The sequence below is a fragment of the Bos javanicus genome, chromosome 10 (assembly GCF_032452875.1).
Source record: "Bos javanicus breed banteng chromosome 10, ARS-OSU_banteng_1.0, whole genome shotgun sequence".
NCBI lineage: Eukaryota > Metazoa > Chordata > Mammalia > Artiodactyla > Bovidae > Bos > Bos javanicus.
This window is the reverse complement of record NC_083877.1, coordinates 72,039,588-72,056,097: the sequence shown is the minus strand read 5'-3', so window position 1 is coordinate 72,056,097 and position 16,510 is coordinate 72,039,588.

The window sequence follows — 16,510 nt, the reverse complement described above, 5'->3', positions numbered from 1 at the left end:
AGCAAGGCCAGGGAGAGAGAGGTAGGAACAGGGCTTGGGTGTTCCGCAGGCCGTCTGCGTTCCTGACCAGCCACAATTGCCCAATCTAGTTTGGTTAAGTTTCTATCACTTGCCACCGAGAAAGCCCTGACTCATGCAGGGGAAGTGTGTGAAATGTGATGTTAGCCTTCCTCTTCGTTTTCAATGTCCTCTCCTCTAAAATGGACAAGCAGTACCTTTCTGCAAGGGATACTGTTTGTTTCCTTCCCATTCCGAAACGAGCTGGCTGATAGCTGCTTCCCAGAGGAGGTATCCCTCAGCTTTCTGCCATGTGGCTTTAAGAAAAGGGAGAATTTCAAAATTTCTCCTTCAGGGAAAATCCATATGTATTTTTTAAAGAGTGGAAAAAGGAATGTTTTCCGACTCAATAAGCTGATGAGTGCAGGTACTTTAGGAGAGAGCCAGTCTTCCAGAGGTTGCTCCCATGACATCAGTGTTGACCCTAGAGGTTTAGTCATGGAAAGGGATGGGCATTTATGGAACGTGCCTGACAATGTGTGAGATGTATTTTACAAAATACCCTTTTTCACAAATCCTCACAATCACAGGTAAGAACTGCTAGTCCATTTTGTAACATAGCTGAGAACTATTATGATTTTAACTATTTTCTAGTCTTTTAGCCATATCTTTTCTCTCACCATTCAAATATCCATGGGAACTTTCTAAATGCCCTCCCCTAGGTGGGAGCAATATCCTAGAAGAAATAAGGAAATTCTTGGTATTTGAGTTCAAAGATAAAATTTTTTTTTAATCTATTGCAAATTTATCTGACTTGCAAATGTAAGAGCCAGGTACTTGAGTAGTGTTTCATGTTTCAATTCTAAAAGCTTGATTCTCAATACTAAAGGCCAAAGACAAGAGGACCTAGAGTCTAGACTTTATTCTATTAACTTCGGCTCAGCAAGTTACAGCCTGTAGGGGTGAAGCTTTTGTAAATAAAGTTTTATTGGAACCCAGTCACTCCCATTTGTTGCTATATTATCTGTAGCTACTTTTGCACTAGAACAGCAGAGGTGAATGTTTGCAACAGAGACTGTATGGACTGTTATTTATGGCTGCTCTGGGTCTTCATTGCCTTATGCAGGCTTTGTCTGCCTGTGACAAGTGGGGGCTACTCTTCCTTGTGGAGCACAGGTAGCTGTGTTTCATGGGGTCTAGAGCGCGGGCTCAACAGTTGTGGCACATGGGCTTAGCCGCTCCTCAGCTTGTGGAATCTTCCCGGATCAGGGATCGAACCCGTGTCCCCTGCACTGGCAGGTGCCAGCAGGGAAGTCCCTGGCCTTTCCTCTTAATTACAGAGCTTAATCAGTAATTGCCTGTGTGTTTGCCCTCCTCCCAGCTACTGATTGTTCTAATCCTTAGACCAGAAAGAACTACCATCCTAGGCTATCAAAGGCAAACATTTGCCCTAGGGAGGACAGTTATCACAAGTTGCCGTGAGGAACAGTTTGAGGGGTCATGGACATGGTGACTTCTGTTTTCTAGTCCCTTCCATCTTATCTCTGGAGTACATTCCTAGAGTGTTCCTGGCAGATTCTCCCACATAATACAGATCAGAGAACCCAAATGAAGAAGCAGAACACAGATTGTTTGACATGAGGATGCCCCAAGAGCTTTTATTTTGATCCTCACAGGCCATCTGGTGCTAATGTGGGAAGATGGACAAAGATCTGAGATGAGGAAAAACACAGATCATAAAAAAACCCGAAGAGAGCAGGGTTGGGGCGGGAGGTGATGTAATGTCCCCAGCTGCCCGGCTTCTCACTCCCCAGCACTTGCAGTCGTGGCCTGGGCAGCCTCCCACAGCCAGCTGTGCTTGCCTGCCCTCATCCCTCTGTCCTCCCTGTAATTACTGACACCAGGTGTGCGGCTTCCGTTCATCTCCTGTGACTTCATCATTCACGGAGCTGTGAGGGGTTATTTGCCAACCTCCGTGGAAGCTTCTTTTTAAAAGGAGGATATGCTGGGTATAACGTTACATCACTAGGAATCCTTAGACAATAGAAAAGGAAATGGAATTTACCCAGGGAACAAAGGAGTCTGCAGCTCACTTTTCTTTAGCCCTAGATAACCCTGTGGGATTGACTGTGGGGCTTTGGGGTACAAAGCTATGCCCAGAACAGGGAAGTGTCTTGTTGCAGGAGAAGTTTCTGGGGTCAGAAGCTCCAAGTGGGGGATTTGCTCCAGTGCCAAACTGAGATTAAGGCAAGGAAAGAAAAGGTTGTGGTTCGTGCACTCAGCAGATTGCCCGTGTGGACCACAGAGTAGTTAGGAACCTGGATTTGTAGGCAGACTTTCTGGGTTCATTCCCTGGCTCAACGAGTTAGTAAGCACAGGTCAGGCTCCGTCTCTAAGCCTCAGATTTTCGTCTGAGCAGTAGGATGATTACTACGCCTATAGTTCCATAGTGTTAGTCGCTCAGTCATGTCCACCTCTTTGCGACCCCATGGACTGTAGCCCACCAGACTCCTCTGTCCATGGAATTCTCCAGGCAAGAATACTGGAGTGGGTTACCATGCTTTTCTCCAGGGGATCTTCCCAACCTAGGGATCGAACCCCAGTCTCCTGCATTGCAGGCAGTTTCTTTACCATCTGAGCCACTAGGGAAGCCTATGTGATGGTATTATTTTGAGGATTGAAGTGAGGTGCTGCACGGGAGGTCCTCAGGGTAAGTCCTGGCTCAGAGCAGGCACACAGTGTTGATCGCGGGGTGGTGCTGCTCTGATAGGCTTTGCCTGGCCCTGCGTGAAGTGGTTGTGGAAGAGAGTAGCTGTGTTCTTTGGGGAATAGCCTTCTACACCCGTCACATTCCCTCTTGAAGAGGGAATGTTGCATCTGAAGCTGGTTTTATGCATCTCTTGCTTCTAGGGGCCTCCATACAAGTCTCTTTCCTTAGGAAGATGAGCTGACAAAAAGACTACTCCCTCCTTCTATGCCTTCACATGTCACAGGGCAGGGATGTTGAGTACAAACCCCAGGGTCCCTGGCAGGGTCTCTGGTCTTTTCAAGACTAGTGCATTTGCTAAGGAGCCCATTCTGGAGGATTCACCAATCTGATTTTTTTTTCATTTTTTGAAGTATAGTTGATTTACAATATCAGTTTCAGGTGTACAGCACAATGATTCAGTATTTTTACTGCTTTTACTCAATTAAAAGTTATTACAAGATAAAAGTTCTAATTCCCTGTGCTAGACAATATGTCCTGTTGCTTATCCTCTTCATGCAGAGTAGCTGGATCTTTTACTCCTGGGCCCCTAGTTCGCCGTTCCCCTTTCCCTCTCCGCTTTGGTCACCAAGAGTTTGTTTTCTGTATGTGTGTATCTTCACAATTCTATTTGAGAAGTCAGGTTTCCCTTGCACCCATCCCCACCTGCCCCTCTGGCCTACGTTGCCTCTGAGGAGTTTGTAGGAATACTAGTTTCCTAACCATGTTCCTCGGTCAAGGACTAGGGAGTGAAGTGGGGGTGGCGGTGCGGGTCTCTAGGAAGGAGAGGACGTGAGGAAGCATCAGACGCCTGCCCTCAGATGCAAAGCGCAATGATGAACCACAATCCACCTTCCCTAACTGGCCTGTGAGAATCCACCTAAGCCCCTGGCAACAGATGAAAACACCACCTACCCTCCACACTTAAAAAATAACAATCATGGTTGACACATTAGAAATTAGGCCAGCCTTAGTCATACAGATACAACTTGTTCATGGCCCTTGAAAAGCGTCCCAGCTGGAGAACAGTCACACGGACCGCCTCTCCTTTCCCCTTGCTCTTGGTTCCACCCCAGTGAGCCCATGGTGATGGCTTTTGGGCTCCCAAAGGCTGAGAGCCTGCCAGAATGTGTCTCAAAGGTGATTTTTCAAAAGTCATGCTTAGGTGGTGATCTTGAGTCTTTGTGGTGAAAAGATTACTTGGCCAATTTGACTAAAGACTCAAATAGAGTTTATACGACATAAACTAATCCTTGCTATTCAACTGACTCACCCTGACCTGGGAAGCATACGTCTGAGGCCGAGGCCTCACCCTGCCTACCATGCGGTAGGCGTGAGCACCCACAGAAACCTTCCTCTGGCCACAGGGACCACGAGGCTGGCTGCCAGGGCTGGGGACACCCAGGGAAACAGCCACGTGCTGTTCAGGAGGATCCTCCAGCTAACCACTGTGGCTTATGGCTTTGGAGAAGTTGAAGGTGTCACAAGCAGGAGAAGTTCATCTGGATCCACGCATTCTGAGACATACATTGAAGCTGCGCCCATGAAGGGGCGGCATCAAGTTGACCTGCTGACAAGCCAGGGAGGGTGAGGGGATTGGAGAGCTGAGAGCAGCCAATGCTTTCCCAAGTCCCAGGTGAGACTCCAACTAGCCCAGTCACAGCACTCACCTGGGCCCAGGGCAGCCCTCAGGGAAGGATTAGCAGCTGTTTGAACACAGTGGCAGTCCCTCTGGGTGCTGCCTCTGTGGCGCTGCCCCTGCCCTGCTCACTCCCATTTGCTAAAGCAGCTGCACATCCACAGACTGGCTGTGCCCACTCCCCAACCTTCTTGTCCAGCAAAACTGGGTGGGCCATAAGACCATGCCTGGGAGGCTCCGGTAGAGAGCTTTATCTGCTGCTTCCATAGTAACAGCTATCACCTACTGAGCTCATTAGGGAGGAGGCCCTGAGTTATGATCTGCATGCTTTACTAAGGGCAGAACCAACACTCACCATCTGGTGGACTCTGTCACTCTTCACTCCCCTCCTCTTCATAACTGTGTGAGGCATGAATTATTGTTGTTCAGTCCAACTCTTTGCGACCCCATGGACTGCAGCATGCCAGGGTTCCCTGTTCATCACCAACTCCTGGAGTTTATTCAAACTCATGTCCATCGCATCGGTGATGTCATCCAACCATCTCATCCTGTCCCCCTTCTCCTCCTGCCTTCAATCTTTCCCAGCATCAGGGTCTTTTCTAATGAGTCGGCTCTTCGCATCAGGTGGCCAAAGTATTGGAGCTTTAGTTTCAGCAACAGTCCTTCCAATGAATATTTAAGATTGATTCCTACTTGTGAATGTCAGGAATCAAGTCTTTTCCACACCTTTGTCTCCTACACAAATTAGCTCAAGGGCTTGCCGATACTGTTGAAAATGTTAAGTAAAACCCTCCACTAACGTGCTGGCTGTGATCTGAGTCCCTGCTACACTTGAAGATGACCTTGACTCACCCATGTGACCTCGCCACCCTAGGTCAGAGGTTGGCACCTGAATCTAACTCAGCTATCCCGCAGCCCAACAAGACTTTTGAAAATAGATGTTGACTGGCCAGCCAGTCAGAGTCTCTCTCTTTGGATTACTAGTCTGTGGAGGGAGTCCATCATTTGGTAGCAGCAAAGGTGTAGAAACAAGTAGCATCACCAGTGTGGTGGGGCCTTGAAAGCAAATAGCAACAGCTGCCCGTGAGCAAGAAGCTGGAGCTCTTCTCCCCTCGAATGATGTCACCCTCAGGCTTTATTTGTCTACCTAAAATCACGTGCTACACAAAGACAGAAATATAGATCAGTGGAACAAAATAGAAAGCCCAGAGATAAATCCACGCACCTATGGACACCTTATCTTTGACAAAGGAGGCAAGAATACACAATGGATTAAAGACAATCTCTTTAACAAGTGGTGCTGGGAAAACTGGTCAACCACTTGTAAAAGAATAAAACTAGAACAGTTTCTAACACCATACACAAAAACAAACTCAAAATGGATTAAAGATCTAAACATAAGACCAGAAACTATAAAACTCCTAGAGGAGAACGTAGGCAAAACACTCTCTGACATATATCACAGCAGGATCCTCTATGACCCACTTCCCAGAATATTGGAAATAAAAGCAAAAATAAACAAATGGGACCTAATTAAACTTAAAAGCTTCTGCACAACAAAGGAAACTATTAGCAAGGTGAAAAGGCAGCCTTCAGAATGGGAGAAAATAATAGCAAATGAAGCAACTGACAAACAACTAATCTCAAAAATATACAAGCAACTCCTACAGCTCAATTCCAGAAGAATAAGTGACCCAATCAAAAAATGGGCCAAAGAACTAAATAGACATTTCTCCAAAGAAGACATACAGATGGCTAACAAACACATGAAAAGATGCTCAACATCACTCATTATTAGAGAAATGCAAATCAAAACCACCATGAGGTACCATTTCACGCCAGTCAGAATGGCTGCGATCCAAAAGTCTACAAGCAATAAATGCTGTAGAGGGTGTGGAGAAAAGGGAACCCTCTTACACTGTTGGTGGGAATGCAAACTAGTACAGCCACTATGGAGAACAGTGTGGAGATTCCTTAAAAAACTGGAAATAGAACTACCTTATGACCCAGTAATCCCACTGCTGGGCATACACACTGAGGAAACCAGAAGGGAAAGAGACACGTTACCCCAATGTTCATCGCAGCACTGTTTATAATAGCCAGGACATGGAAGCAACCTAGATGTCCATCAGCAGATGAATGGATAAGAAAGCTGTGGTACATATACACAATGGAGTATTACTCAGCCATTAAAAAGAATACATTTGAATCAGTTCTAATGAGGTGGATGAAACTGGAGCCTATTATACAGAGTGAAGTAAGCCAGAAAGAAAAACACCAATACAGTATACTAATGCATATATATGGAATTTAGAAAGATGGTAACAATAACCCTGTATACGAAGCAGCAAAAGAGACACTGATGTATAGAACAGTCTTTTGGACTCTGTGGGAGAGGGAGAGGGTGGGATGATTTGGGAGAATGGCATTGAAACATGTATAATATCATATATGAAACGAGTCGCCAGTCCAGGTTCAATGCATGATACTGGATGCTTGGGGCTGGTGCACTGGGACGACCCAGAGGGATGGTATGAGGAGGGAAGTGGGAGGAGGGTTCAGGATGGGGAACACGTGTATACCTGTGGCAGATTCATGTTGAAATATGGCAAAACCAATACAATATTGTAAAGTTAAAAAAAAAATCACGTGCTACATATAGGAACGCGTTTACTCTTCTGTGACCATCATCCAAATGTATAAATACTCTTAAGAGTTCTGGAACACGAACTAAAATGAAAACCAGCTGAATAGATAGTCTCTTAGCTGAGCACATTGTTTTGAAATTCAGGACACGGCCAAACACTCTGCTGCCTGCACCTTTCTGTCTCCCTTCCCTTCCTTACCCAATTCCATGGCCTCACATCGCTGACTGGAATGGCGCAGGGCACTATTCCTCAACCATAGGCACTGCTTTGCCCTCCAGAGGGACTGCGGGTCAAGAAATCAAGCTCTTTGGATAAGTTGTGACTGGCTGTGAGGAGCAGTCCCAGGTTGCAGCAGGTCCAGCATGGGGTCTACTGGCTCCCCGTCATGCCAAACAGTGACGCCTTCTAATGTGTAAAGGTGCTTTGTTGCTTCCTAGGTATTTAATTTTTTTACAAACATGCAACTCCTCTTGTGAAAACACCAACATCACAACTGGTGAACAGCCATTGACAAAAAACAAAAACCACAGAATCTACCAAAAAAGATACTCTACATGCAAATACAAAGAAGAAGCCACAATGAGATTCTAGGAGGGGCACTTTTGTGATGTAACCAAATCCCATACCCACCAGGTGGGCGACCCACAAACCAGAAAATAATTATATTACAGGAATTTTCTCATAGGAGTGAGAGTTCTGAGCCACACATCAGGCTCCCCAGTCTGGGGATCTGGTATTTGGGAGAAGGAGCCCCAAGAGCATTTGGCTTTGAAGACCAGCAGGGTTTGAGTGCAGAAGCTCCCCAGGACTGAGGGAGACAGGGACTCTGCTCTTGGAGGGTGCACGAGGTTCATGTCCACTGGGACCCAGGGCAAAGCAGTAACTTCATAGGAGTCTGGGCTGACCTACCTGTGCGTCTTGGAGGGTCTCCTAGGAAGGTTGGGAGGCAACTGTGGCTCACAGTAGGGGCAGCGACACTGGTGCCAGAGGCCCCATGGAATGTTCACCAGCGTGAACTCTCCCAGAGGTCACCTTTTTGGCACTGAGACCTGGCCCCACCCAACAGCCTGCCCATTTATGATAAAAACTCTCCAAAAAGTGGGCATAGAGACCTGCTTCACCATAATAAAGGCCATGTATGACAAACCCACGGGCTTCCCCAGTGGCTCAGCGGTAAAGAATCCGTCTGCCAAGCAGGAGACCATCCCCGGGTCGGGAAGATTCCCTGGAGGAGGGCATGGCAACCCACTCCAGTATTCTTGCCTAGAGAATTCCACAGACAGAGGAGCCTGGCGAAGTATAGTCCATAGGGTCACAAAGAGTTGGACACAACTGAAGCAATTTAGCACGTGTGCATGACAAACTCACAGCTAGTATCATACTCAGTGGTGAAAAGCTGAAAGCATTTCCTCTGAGATCAAGAACAAGACAAGGATGTACATTCTCATCACTTTTATTCAGCATGGTTTTGGAAGTGCAAATCCATGGGGGATGTGGCCATTATTATATTGGGTTAGGTTCCCTCCGTGTCCACTTTCTGAAGAGTTTATTTTTTTTTAAATCATAAATGGATGTTGAATTTTGTAAAAAGCTTTTTATGCATCTATTGAAATGATCTGCAGAAGGAAATGGCTCCCCACTCCAATATTCTGCCTGGAAAATCCCATGGACAGAGGAGCCTAGGGGGCTACAGTCCATGAGGTCACAAAGAGTTGGACATGACTGAGCGACTCACGTATATATATTGAAACGATCATGGGTTTTATTCAATTTGTTAATGGGGTGTATCTCATTTTGTAGATATTGAAAAAATCTTGCATCCCTGGAATAAATCCCACTTGACCATGGTATGTGATCCCTTTAAGGTATTGTTAGGTTTGGTTTGTTAATATTCTGTTGAGGACTTTTGCCTATATATTCATCAAAGATATTGACCTATAATTATCTTTTTTATAATATCTTCATCTGGTATTGCTATCAGGGTGATAGTAGCCTTGTGGAGTAGATTTGGGAGGGTTCCCTCCTCTTCAATTTTTGTAAATATTTTGAGAAGGATAGATGTAAGTTCTTCTTGGTAGAATTCCAGTAAATTTGTTAGGTTCTGAACTTTTTGGAGAAAATTTTGGAGGAAATTTTTTAAAATTAATTTTCCTTGGAGTACAGTTGATTTACAATGTGGTATCAGTTTCAGGTTACAGATCAGTTATGCGTATACATATATCACTCTTTTTAAGATTCTGTTTCCGTGTAAGTCATTGCAAAGTACTGAGCAGAGTTCCCTGTGCTGAACACTAGGTTCTTATTGTCTGTTTTATTTGGTAGTATCTATATATCAGTGCCAATCTCCCAATTCATCCCTCCTTCCCCTCCCTGCCTATCTCCCTCTTGGTAACCATAAGTTTGTTTTCTACATCTCTTACTCTATTTCTGTTTGGAAAAAGGTTCATTTATACCACTTTGGGGTTTTATTTGTTCATATTTTTCTAATTCTTTTAGGTAGTAGATTGGGTTGTTTGAGATTTTACTTATTTCTTGAGGAAGGCCTGTACTGCTGTGAACTTCCCTCTTAGAACTGCTTTTGCTTCATCCCATAGATTTTGTAAGGTCATGTTTGCATTGGTCATGTGTCTTGAGGTATTTTTTATTTTTTTGACTTCATTGTTGACTCATTTTTTTTTTTTTAAGTAACACTTGCCAAGTGACTCCCAACTCTCAGTGGCTTATGACAGCAAAGGTTTATTTTTCATTTGCATTATGTGTCAATTATGGGTCAGTAGTTTCAGCTCTGCTCATGTCCTCTTCACTCTGGGACCAAGGATGATGGTATAGGCCAGTGTATGGGGCAGTGCCAAGCTCATGACAGAGGGAAAAGGGCAGAACTACATGATAAAAGCTTCTTCATGGAAAGCTCTTAACCTCACATTCAACTGGTGAAAGAAAACCACGTGGCCAGCCTAATGGGATGGGAGTGTGTAATCTTCCCAATGGAGGGTCCACATGAAGTCCTCTTTAGAGAGAGCCACAGAGTATTTTGAACAAAATACAATCATGGGAACGATTCACACAGACCATTAAGAGGAAAGAGTGTTGTTGATACAACAAATAGTAGTATGTACATATCTAAAGGTTTCAGATAATTTAAACACATTCCTATCTCAAGAATGACAATGATCTGTTCATTTCCAAGGCAAACCATTCAATATCACAGTAATCCAACTGTATGCCCCAACCAGTAATGCTGAAGAAGCTGAACAGTTCTATGAAGACCTACAAGACCTTCTAGAACTAACACCCAAAAAAGATGTCCTTTTATTTATAGGGGACTAGAATGCAAAAGTAGGAAGTCAAGAGATACCTGGAGTAAAAGGCAAATCTGGCCTTGGAGAACAAAATGAAGCAGGGCAAAGGGTAATAGAGTTTTGCCAAGAGAACACACTGGTCATAACAAACACCCTCTTCCAACAACACAAGAGAAGACTGTACACATGGACATGACATAGTCAATACTGAAGTCAGATTGATTATATTTTTTGCAGCCAAAGATGGACAGCTATATACAGTCAGTAAAAATAAGACCAGGAGCTGACTGTGGCTCAGATAATGAACTCCTTCTTGCAAAATTCAGACTTAAATTGAAGAAAGTATGGATAACCACTAGACCATTCAGGTATGACCTAAATCAAATCTCTTAAAATTATACAGTGGAAACGACAAACAGATTCAAGGGATTAGATTTGACAGAGTACCTGAAGAACTATGGAGGTCATGACATTGTACAGGAGGCAGTGATCAAGACTGTCCCCCCAAAAAAGAAATGCAAAAAGGCAAAATGGTTGTCTGAGGAGGCCTTACAAATAGCTAAGAAAAGAAGAGAAGCTAAAGGCAAAGGAGAAAAGGAAAGATATATCGATCTGAATGCAGAGTTCCAAAGAATAGCAAGGAGAGATAAGAAAACCTTCCTCAGTGATCAATGCAAAGAAATAGAGGAAAACAATAGAATGGGAAAGACTAGAGATCTCTTCAAGAAAATTAGAGTTACCAACATTTCATGCAAAGATGGGCACAATAAAGGACAGAAACAGTGTGGACCTAATGGAGAAGCAGAAGATATTAAGAAGAGGTGGCAAGAGAACACAGAACTATACAAAAAAAGATCTTCATGACCCAGATAACCACAATGGTGTGATCACTCACCTAGAGCCAGACATCCTGGAGTTTGAAGTCAGGTGGTCCTTAGGAAGCATCCCTATGAACAAAGCTAGTGGAGGTGATGGAATTCCAGTTGAGCTATTTCAAATCCTCAAAGATGATACTGTGAGAGTGCTGCATTCAATAAGCCAGCAAATTTGGAAAACTCAGCAGTGGCCACCGGACTGGAAAAGGTCAGTCTTCATTTCAATCCCAAAGAAAGGCAATGCCAAAGAATATTCAAACTACCACACAATTGCACTCATCTCACATGCTAGCAAAGTAATGCTCAAAACTCTCCAAGCAAGGCTTCAACAGTACATGAGCCATGAACTTTCAGATGTTCAAGCTGGATTTAGAAAAGGCAGAGGAACCAGAGATCAAATTGCCAACATCCGCTGGATCATTGAAAAAACAAGAGAGTTCCGAAAAACATCTACTTCTGCTTTATTGACTATGCCAAAGCCTTTGACCGTGTGGATCACAACAAACTGTGGAAAATTCTGAAAGAGATGGGAATACCAGACCACCTTACCTGACTCCTGAGAAATTTGTATGCAGGTCAAGAAGCAACAGTTAGAATCAAAGATGGAACAATGGACTGGTTCCATCCAAATTGGGAATGGAGTACGTCAAGGGTGTATATTGTCACCCTGCTTATTTAACTTAGATGCAGAGTACATCATGTGAAATGCCATACTTGATGAAGCACAAGCTGGAATCAAGATTGCTGAGAGAAATATCAATAACCTCAGATATGCAGATGACACCACCCTTACGGCAGAAAGCAAAGAAGAACTAAAGAGCCTCTTGATGAAAGTGAAAGAGGAGAGTGAAAAAGTTGGCTTAAATTCAACATTCAGAAAACTAAGATCATGGCATCTGGTCCCATCACTTCATGGCAAACAGATGGGGAAACAATGGAAACAGTGACAGGTTTTATTTTCTTGGGCTCCAAAATCACTGCAGATGGTGATTGCAGCCATGAAATTAAAAGATGCTTGCTCCTTGGAAGAAAAGCTATGACCAACCTAGACAGCATATTAAAAAGCAGAGACATTACTGACAAAGGTCCATCTAGTCAAAGCTATGGTTTTTTCAGTAGTCATGTATGGATGTGAGAGTTGAACTATAAGGAAAGCTGAGGGCCGAAGAATTGGTGCTTTTGAACTGCGGTGTTGGAGAAGACTCTTGAGAGTCCCTTGGACTGCAAGGAGATCAAACCAGTCCATCCTAAAGGAAATCAGTCCTAAATATTCATTGGAGGACTGACACTGAAACTCCAATACTTTGGCCACCTGACGCGAAGAACCAACTCATTGGAAAAGACCCTGATGCTGGGAAAGATTGAAGGTGGAAGGAGAAGGGGATGACAGAGGATAAGATGCTTGTTTGGCATCACTGATGTGATGGACATGAGTTTGAGCAAGCTCCAGGAGTTGGTGATGGACAGGGAAGCCTGGCATGCTGCAGTCCATGGGGTCGTAATGAGTTGGAGATGACTGTCATCCCCTTCTCCTCCTGCCCTCAATCTTTCCCAGCATCAGAGTCTTTTCCAATGAGTCAGCTCTTCGCATCAGGTGGCCAAAGTTTTGGAGTTTCAGCCTCAGCATCAGTCCTTCCAATGAACACCCAGGACTGATCTCCTTTAGAATGGACTGGTTGGATTTCCTTGCGGTCCAAGGGACTCTCAAGAGTCTTCTCCAACACCACAGTTCAAAAGCATCAATTCTTCAGTGCTTAGCTTTCTTTATAGTCCAACTCTCACATCCATACATGACTACTGGAAAAACCATAGCCTTGACTAGATGGAACTTTGTTGGCAAAGTAATGTCTCTGCTTTTTAATATGCTGTCTAGGTTGGTCATAACTTTCCTTCCAAGGAGTAAGTGTCTTTTAATTTCATTGTGGCAATTGCCATCTGCAGTGATTTTGGAGCCCAGAAAAATAAAGTCAGCCACTGTTTCCACTGTTTCCCCATCTGTCTGCCATGAAGTGATGGGACCAGAAGCCATGATCTTAGTTTTCTGAATTTAGTCATAAGGAAAATACAAATCAAAACCACCATGAGATACCACTGCACACCCATTAGAATGGCTATCATTCAAACAAACAGAAAATAAGTGTTGGTGAGGATGTGGAGAAATTGGAACCTTCATGCATTGCTGGTGGGAATGAAAAATGGTGCAGCCACTGTGGAAAAACAGTCTGATGGTTCCTCAGTAAGCTGAAGAAATAATTACAATAAGATCTAGCAATTCCACTCCTAAATACCCAAAAGAATTGAAAACAGGGACTCAAAGTTGTATGCCCATTCCTAGCACTATCCACAAGATCCAGAAGATGGAAAAAACCCAAGTGTTCATCAGTGGCTAAACAAATTGTGGTATATACATCACTGGAATAACCACAAAATGAAGAAAATTCCTATAAACACTACAATATGGATGAAACTTGAAAACAGTACTCCAAGTGAAATAAGCCAGACACAAAAGGACAAATAGTGTATCATTTCACTTACATAAAATATATAGAATCGGTGAATTCCTAGAGATAGAAGGTAGAACAGAGGTTGCCAAAGGCCAAAGGGAGGGGAGAATGGGGAGTTATTGCTTAACGGGTACAGAGTTCCTGTTTGGGATGGTGAAAATGCTCTGGAAATAAATATTGGGGACAGCTAAACAACACTGTGGATGTCCTTAATGCCACTGAATATGTTAAATGCTAACTTTTGTTATGTGTATTTTACAGTAACAAATTTGTCAAAAGATAATAAAGGTAGTGCAGTCTTCTTTGATAGGTTAATCCAGGTGGCTCAGATCAACTAAAGTTTGAAAAAATACTGGTTTCTTTTCCAGCTTAAGGACTTTTAAAAAATAGGTTATTTTAAATTATGGTAGGAGGTAAACCTACTATATTTTAATTAATATTCTTTAACTTATACAATAATCCATTTACCTGAGAACCTTTATTTGATTTGTCTTTTCCCTGCACCACAAGAAAATGACTGGAAAGACTGTCAGCAAGTCTGGAGGTTTAGTGCAGTCGAACTCAAAATACAGGCCTGTGGCAAACGTGAAACACACTCTGGTGGTCCTGGAAACACCTCAGAGAGATGGGCCTCCGTCTCGCCTCTGGGTAATGATCCCCTAAGTATCTGCTTGTGCCCAGGAACACGCAGTAGAGATGGCAGATGGTTTCCACGCACACTGCCTCCCGAGTCACAGGTGTGGACCTCAGCGGAGGGGCGTTTGACAGGAGCGGTTTTAGGGTATTTCAGGGTTTTGTAGGCAGGGGTTCATTTAATGTTGGGGAACAATTCTCCCCAGCAACACTGGGCGGGACAGCTGAGCAGCAGGAAGATGAAGCATCCGGTAGGTGAGCAGAGCCCATCCTGTTAGGTTTTGCTTTTGTTTTTCTTGCTTATTACTTACCTTCAGAGAATTTCTACTAAACACATCACATTTACTAGGAAGAAAAATATATCGCTTATGTCCGAGCCACAAATGGTAGAGTAACAACTGCTTTAGAATGGAATCAAGCAGAGCACCATGGGTGAAGGGAAGCTTTCTGAGAGAATAAAGCAGTATTTACATACAAATTAGCACATTCATCATGAATTGACTTGGGTAATAGCTTTAAAAGCAGCTCAAAAATATGCACATAATTATACATCTGAAGATAGTCACTTCAGAGATGAGTTGCTGACAAACTGGAGATTGTTTTATAATGTTTTTTAAATTTTATATGTTGTCCATCTTAAAAACTTGGAGAATGATAAACTATCAGGTGGTTGACTGCTTTTAACTGACTCCACATTCTCAATGTTAATGTTACTTTGTTTTGGCTTGGAGGGAGGTGGTGGCAAAGGGCAGCAGCAGCAAAGCAAGAGCAAACAGGAAACCTCAAACAGCATTTCATGTGGTCCCGCCTCCCTGCTCCCAGTAACTCGCCTCAGAGTGCACGGTTCAAACTAGGCTCATGCTGGGCGGGTAGTAGCCCAGCTAGCTACGGTTGTGAAAAACGCCTTCTACATGAATCCGAAGGGCTGCCAGAGCTACTGCCAAGGCTCTCCGCAGCCCATCTCTCTTCCGGACACTCCAGAATATTCCATTTGGGTGAAAGACATAACAAGATTTTTCTGACGGGACAATCAGCCAAAATTAAAGACTGAGGTTCAGGGCAACATTGCCCTGACTGGTGTATGAGGGAAGGACAATTCCATGTGTTACTGAAATGCCACTGAGTAAAGCTGATTTGAGATAAGCGATGTCGTACTCATAAGATAAATTTCATGGAAGCTCTTTTCAAGAAGCAAAGGACCCAAGAATTTGGCTTTCTTAGACATCTATCTTTCTCTAAACTTCTCTTATCCCCCTTTGTCTTCTTTGGTCACCTCCTCCAGTTCAGTTCAGTTCAGTTCACTCAGTTGTGTCCGACTCTTTGCAACCCCATGAACTGCAGCATGCCAGGCCTCCCTGTCCATCACCAACTCCTGGAGTTCACCCAAACCTATGTCCATTGAGTCGGTGATGCCATCCAGCCGTCTCATCCTCTGTCGTCCCATTCTCCTCCTGCCCTCAATCTTTCCCAGCATCAGGGTCTTTTAAAATGAGTCAGCTGTTCGCATCAGTTGGCTGAAGTATTGGAGTTTCAGCTTCAACATCAGTCCTTCCAGTGAACACCCAGGACTGATCTCCTTTAGGATGGACTGGTTGGATCTCCTTGCAGTCCAGGGGACTCTCAAGAGTCTTCTCCAACACAGTTCAAAAGCATCAATTCTTCGGCGTTCAGCTTTCTTTATAGTCCAACTCTCACATCCATACATGACTACTGGAAAAACCATAGCCTTGACTAGATGGACCTTTGTTGACAAAGTAATATCTCTGCTTTTTAATATGCTGTCTAGGTTGGTCATAACTTTCCTTCCAAGGAGTTCAGTTCAGTTCAGTCTCTCAGTCGTATCCGACTCTTTGCAACCCCATGAATTGCAGCACGCCAGGCCTCCCTGTCCATTACCAACTCTTGGAGTTCACTCAAACTCAAGTCCATCGAGTCCGTGATGCCATCTAGCCATGTCATCCTCTATCGTCCCCTTCTCCTCCTGCCCCCAATCCCTCCCAGAATCAGTCTTTTCCCATGAGTCAACTCTTCACATGAGGTGGACAAAGTACTGGAGTTCAGCTTTAGCATCATTCCTTCCAAAGAACACCCAGGACTGATCTCCTTTAGAATGGACTGGTTGGATCTCCTTGCAGTCCAAGGGACTCTCAAGAGTCTTCTCCAGCACCA